The 6,057-nt window shown below is 38.5% G+C and overlaps 1 non-coding gene across 1 annotated transcript; it reads right to left on the reverse strand.

Moving 5' to 3' along the window:
• Positions 1-474: 474 nt before the first annotated feature.
• On the reverse strand, positions 475-581 carry LOC139856536 (small nucleolar RNA R71). The gene has a single exon (XR_011762012.1). It is a non-coding gene; the product is annotated as a small nucleolar RNA R71 (small nucleolar RNA).
• Between the last annotated feature and the right edge of the window lie 5,476 nt (positions 582-6,057).

A 6,057-nucleotide genomic window follows, 5' to 3' on the forward strand; every position in this document is an offset into this window, starting at 1 on the left:
TTGCCATTTTGTTTAGAAGACATGGATCATAACGGTCAACCAATTGTCAATGAAGAAGGTCATCCTAATGGTCCTCTGGTTAATTAAGAATTATTGAATGATCCAAACGATACACCAATGTGGGACGCTAGATTGGTTGTACCAACATTGTTAGCACCAGCTATTACAAAACCACCAATTGAAGCGAATACTTGGAAGATTGAGGGTAACTTTTTCACGTTGATCAAGGATACATACTTTCATGGATTGATAGATGAGAATCCGTTCGAGCATATTCAACACTTTAATGATCTTTGTGATATTTACAAAACCAAATATGTCACCGATGACGCTTTTAAGTTATGGGCATTCCCCTTTATACTTCAACGAGATGCAAAAGCTTGGATGAGAAGTTTGACATCCGATTCCATAAGGTCTTTTCAAGAATTAACAAATGAGTTTATCAATCACTTCTTCCCACCGTCAAAAGTAGAGCGACTTAGAATGGAGATTAATGGGTTCACCCAACGGGGTGATGAGAGTTTGTATGATGCATGGGTACGATTCAAGAAGCTACTAAGAGCTTTCCCACCGCACGGTTTGACGAAGAAGGAGTACATCAACACATTTTACCGGGGTTGTAATGCTTTGACTAAGCAATATCTTGATTCTTCATCCGGTGGGGTATTCATGTATAAATCACCAAATGCGGCCGAAATCTTATTAGAAGACATCTCGGTTAATACATATGAATGGGCACCTTCACCGCGAGATTGACAAGGAAAAGTGTAGCACAAATCGAGAGTGATAATGGGCAAGTGACGCTTGCAAGCTTGTACAAACAATTTCAAACATTTAGGAAAGTGTTGAAAAAGGTTCAACAAATGGTAGTTGCAATGCAAGTAGGTTGTAAACGATGCGAGGGTCCACATCTCACAAAGAATTATCCTCAAATCACTCAATGCAACAATATTGATCTAGATGATATTCCCATGAATTCGGATGCTCATGTGAACTATGTGAGTAATCAAAATTAACAATGGGGAGGAACATCAAACCAAGGCTACTACAATCCAAATCAAAAACAAGTGTCATTCAACAACCAAACCAATACACCACCCAAATTCACAAACCAAAACCAAAACCAAGGTTAGAACAACAATTACAACCAAAACCGAAATAACAACTATCAAACCAAAACCAACAACCTTACAACAACCAACCTTATAATAACCAAGCCAATTCGAATTATCAAAACAATCAAGGTTATAGTCAACCACAAAATAAACAAGGTTACAATCAACAACCTCAACAAAACATGCAACAATCTCAACCTTTGAAGAGTTTGGAAGAAATCATGCAAAACTACATCAAGAAGGTAGAATCAACCAAAGTCTTCCTAACCAAAGAAAATGAACTTTTGAAACAAATACGAAACCAACAAGCCTCATTTCAAAACCTTGAGAGCACCGTTGGGAGACTTTCAAACCAAGTTGCCAAAAGAGCACAAGGAACTTTACCTTCAAACACTCAAGTTAACCCAAACAACAACTACATCAATAACAACAACTGACACAACCAATAAAACCACAACAACAATCCTATAAGAGTTATTCCTATCGAGAGCAACACTACCAATACAAATCCAAATCAAGCAAGTTCATCAAATCCCAACAATACCTATGCTCAAGTGAACTCAATTGATTCGATCGAAGAGGAGTAAGCTGAATATCCTCAAGTATTCGCGTTCGACGTTGAAGGAGATAAGTTTAATTTCGAGGAAGCATTGGAAATTGATACGATAGATTATGGGTATTCAAGTTTTCGGATGATTCGAACGATGCAACATTCATCCCCTATCAAGTTAAAAGTGTAATGTCCATGGAGGCTACCGAGTCAACATGCAAGGAATTAAAGGGTGATTTTGAGCAAATTAAATTGGGAAATGATGAAAAAGAGTTAAAGGTTGAAACTTTATTGAATGCGAAGGAGCAAAAGAACGAGGTCGAGGTTCTTGCTACATCAACAAAGGAGAAAAATGAGACACCGGTCTCATATCCTCAAACATTGCCTCCTACACATCTAAAGGATGTGGATTGTAAGTTAACTATAACCGATAATGAAAACATTTATGTTAAACTCCCTTTGGCAGAGGTGCTTGAGAATATGCCCAAATATGGGAAATTTTTGAAGACGCTCATGGCCAAAAAGGGAGATGTTGAGTAAGCATCCACCGCTTTCATGAAAAAGGAGTGTGATGGTATTTTGAAGAAATGTAACCTACCACCTAAAATGGGTGATCCCGAACCTTTCCTTATACCATGTAATGTGAACAGGTCGGGGATGCTTACATCTTTAGCCGACTCAGGGGCGAGTATCAACTTCATGCCCTACTCCGTTTACAAAAGGTTAGGCTTAGGTGATCTTTCACTCACCACAATGGAAGTTAAACTATTTGATCAATCAATTAACTCTGGTGTGGGAATTGGTGAGGATTTAATTATTAAGGTAGGGGACATGAAATTTCCCATTGACTTTGTTATTGTTGATATAAAGGAAGACCCGGTTGTACCCCTTGTTTTGGGAAGGCCATTTATAGCAACCGTGAGCTATTTCTTTGACTTTAGAACCAGGAAATTGACTCTTCGGGATAAAGGGAAATATATGAGCATAAAAACCAAATGTGTTAGAGCACCATCAATACCATTGACCACGCCACAAGTTATTGCTAGTGTGCAATGCATCACAAGCACAACGCAAGTTGGTTCAACAACAAAAGGTGGTGGAAGATTAACCAAGGAAATTCAAAGTAAACCTAAAGGTCAAAACGACATTGTTGATAAGTCTATGAGAAAGCTATTTGGGCTGGTGCATAGGGCTTCATCCAAAAAGGATGAACATTTAAGAAAACGTCTAGTGTCAAACTTGTTAAAACATAAAAAAGTCAAACTTAAAGAGTTAATCAATGAGACCAAGGTAACAAATGATTGGTTGATGTCAATGTTAGGTGGGGGCGGTAATGAAAATGTTTCCTTTAGCTCAAAGAGAGGGGACGTTTACCACCCCGGGATTAGTTAAAATCTTAAGGGGATGGGAGTCGGGTGATAGACTCGTTAAAATCTTTCCACAATTGTGTATATAGTTTCTCGTAGTTGCATTTTGTTTAGAATTGTATGATATTCCTTTCTTAGTTGCATTTTCATATTTTTGTAATGCATGCATATGGGTAAAACTGTAAAACACCAAAAATAGTTTGTGACTTGGTCAAAATAGACTTTAAAATTGGAAAAACTGTAATCAGGTACAAAAGCGGCGCTTTTGTCCTAGGAGCGGTGCTTTTGTTCATCAAGAGCGACGCTTCTGTTTCAGGAGCGAAGCTTTAACCTGTGTTTTGGGACAAAAAATGGACAGTAGCCAAGAATGGCGCTTTTGTGTTCAAAAGCGGCACTTTTAGTTCGCCTAGAGCGACGCTTTTATTTCAAAAGTGACGCTTCTGATCTGCCAGGAGCGGCGCTCCCGTTTGAAAAGCGGCACTTTTGCATCTATCTACTTAAGAATTCTGCACGAACCAAACATCACTTTTTCACACCCAACTCAATTTTTCTCACAAAAGTGCGGCGCTCCTTTACCCTAATCGACCCTAATCCACCACAAACTTCAAATTTTGTTTAAATTCTTGCAAATCTACAACATCTAACATGGGAAAAGTAAGAATCCATCACTCTAATTCATTATTTAACATGATTCTTATGATTTTTACAATTTTTCTCTTTATGCTTAGTTTGTTGATTTTGCTTGATTTATGATGTTAATGGTCGAATTGTTGATGAATCTAGACTACATTGTTTTTTATTAACATGATTTGTATGCTTAGTTACATCGATTTCAACTTTGAAATTCTAGGGTTCATCCAATTTGGGGGTTTTTAATTCTGAGCCAAATTAGAGTAATAATTGATGTTGTTGATGCCTAATTGTTAGTCTACCATGATTATCTTACTTTGAATCCATCTTTCTTGCTTGTATGAATTGAATTTGAAAATTAGGATTCATAAGTTTGAGGTTTGACTTGGTTTGACCAATTTGAATTGTGATTAGTGATAATGTATTTGTTTGCAGTACATTTATCTTATAACGTGAAGAATTGATATAATTTGATGAAAGCTCTTTGTCTTAGCCGAATTTTGCACGAATTAGACTTTAACTAGGGTTGAGTTTTTGCAATTGGTTCATGTTAACCATGTTTGACCTAGTGAGACTTAATGATTGATGATAATGCATGGTTAGCTTGTGATTCTACTTATGATTTAACATTCCATTGCATGAGCTAAATTTTGCAACTTTTTGATGACTTTGAGATTATGCCATAAGGTTCATCCTTGTTTAACTTCATGCTTTACAATGATTAGTCACATTTGTTTTAGTCATGTATGCTAAATGTTGACATGAATTGCATGACAAAACTTGTTGCGAACTTTTGAAATCAACTTGACAATTATGATTGATGTTTGAAAACAAATTGTTTATGTGCTAAGTTCTACCCCTCCATAATGTTTTTCTCTTGATGTCTTGTTTTGTAGACTAAGGAACCCACAAAGTCACGTGGTGGCTCAGGAAATGGAACAAAATGCCAAAAGAGTATCAGATTTAAGGGTAGGAATAAATGACCAGCGGAACAAGAAGTTGAGGAAGATGAAGTGCCAGCAATCCCGGAGGATATCCGGAGACTCTCAACAGACCCGTGTTTACAACAGGTTTTGATGAACGCACGTTTCAGAGCGGGCATAGAGATTAGGCTCAAGGACAAATTCTATCCCAAAAAATACATTGATTGGTCTCTTCTGGATGAAGCCGGTATGACTGATGAGGCAGAGGCCCTTTTTAAGGTTCCATATGGGAATATGCAAATCAACCCTTGGGTTCCAATCTTCATATTTAATGAGCCTATTTATGTTGTCCTGACCTTAGAGTTCACTTCCACCCAGATCGTCAATTTTAGGGTAGAAACAATTACTGACCAAGAGTACATGACCATTAACTTGGGCGGCCAACAACGAAAAATGAGCATGCTCCAACTTATCAGGGCCTTGGGGATTTACACCGAGTTTAGGAACAACACCGATGCCCTTTGGGATTATCTCTTGTCTTGCCGAATCCTCACTACCAACACTGAAGAGTTTAACTTTCCTACAGCTTGGCACGAAATGAGCGATGGGGCTTTTTTCCTAGGTAAAACCATTGCCAACACCCTTAAGACACATAACCTTCAGATCATAGCATGATTCATTGTGAATACGGTCAACTACCGTTTCCATAGCAATGAGAAGATGTCCTACTTGGACATTTGGCTCACTGATCGAATCTCAAATAAGGTACATGTCCATGTCCCCCATGTTATTGCTGACTATCTTTATGATAAAACTGGGACAAAAGGGAAGAAAGGCACGGTGGGCGGTGTTTTTGTTACAAGGATAGCGAGGCAACTGGGAATTGATATCTCAGGGTACACGACCACTGAAATGGCTAAATTTGGGTATGTTGACTTTAAGGGCGGTAAGATTCTCAAGAGGGACGTGAACAAACAAATGAGCAGGTGGTTTGATCTAAACAACATCCATGTCGAGGGGGAAAATGAGGAAGAAGAAGAAGAAAGAATGATGCATGGGTATGAAACGAGGAATTTTGGAGCAAGTAGTGGAGCACAAGGTGCGGGGTGTAGTGTCCCGAGTGGGTATGACCAAGTTTGACTTGAAAATCGATTTAATCAAATTAATATTAACCAAGCAAACCAAGAATATGAAGCGCACTACAACTTCTCGGGCCTACGGGTGCATTCTCAATGGGAAGCTCATTGTAGCCAACCACTAATTGACTATGACCCAAACGAGGCTCTTCGGAGAGCTCAAGAATTTGAGTACTTTGCAAGGAGGAGGGAAGAACAACAACAACTAAGCGAGGAAAGTAAATCGGATATGCCACCAAATTATGATGACTACCCAAATCAGGATCAATCCGGGAGCTCGAGCTTGTATTATGGAGGGTATAGTTGGTGGTAATTCCTATCGTTGCGTTCTTGCAC

Source organism: Rutidosis leptorrhynchoides, chromosome 6 (genome assembly GCF_046630445.1).
Source record: "Rutidosis leptorrhynchoides isolate AG116_Rl617_1_P2 chromosome 6, CSIRO_AGI_Rlap_v1, whole genome shotgun sequence".
Lineage (NCBI taxonomy): Eukaryota > Viridiplantae > Streptophyta > Magnoliopsida > Asterales > Asteraceae > Rutidosis > Rutidosis leptorrhynchoides.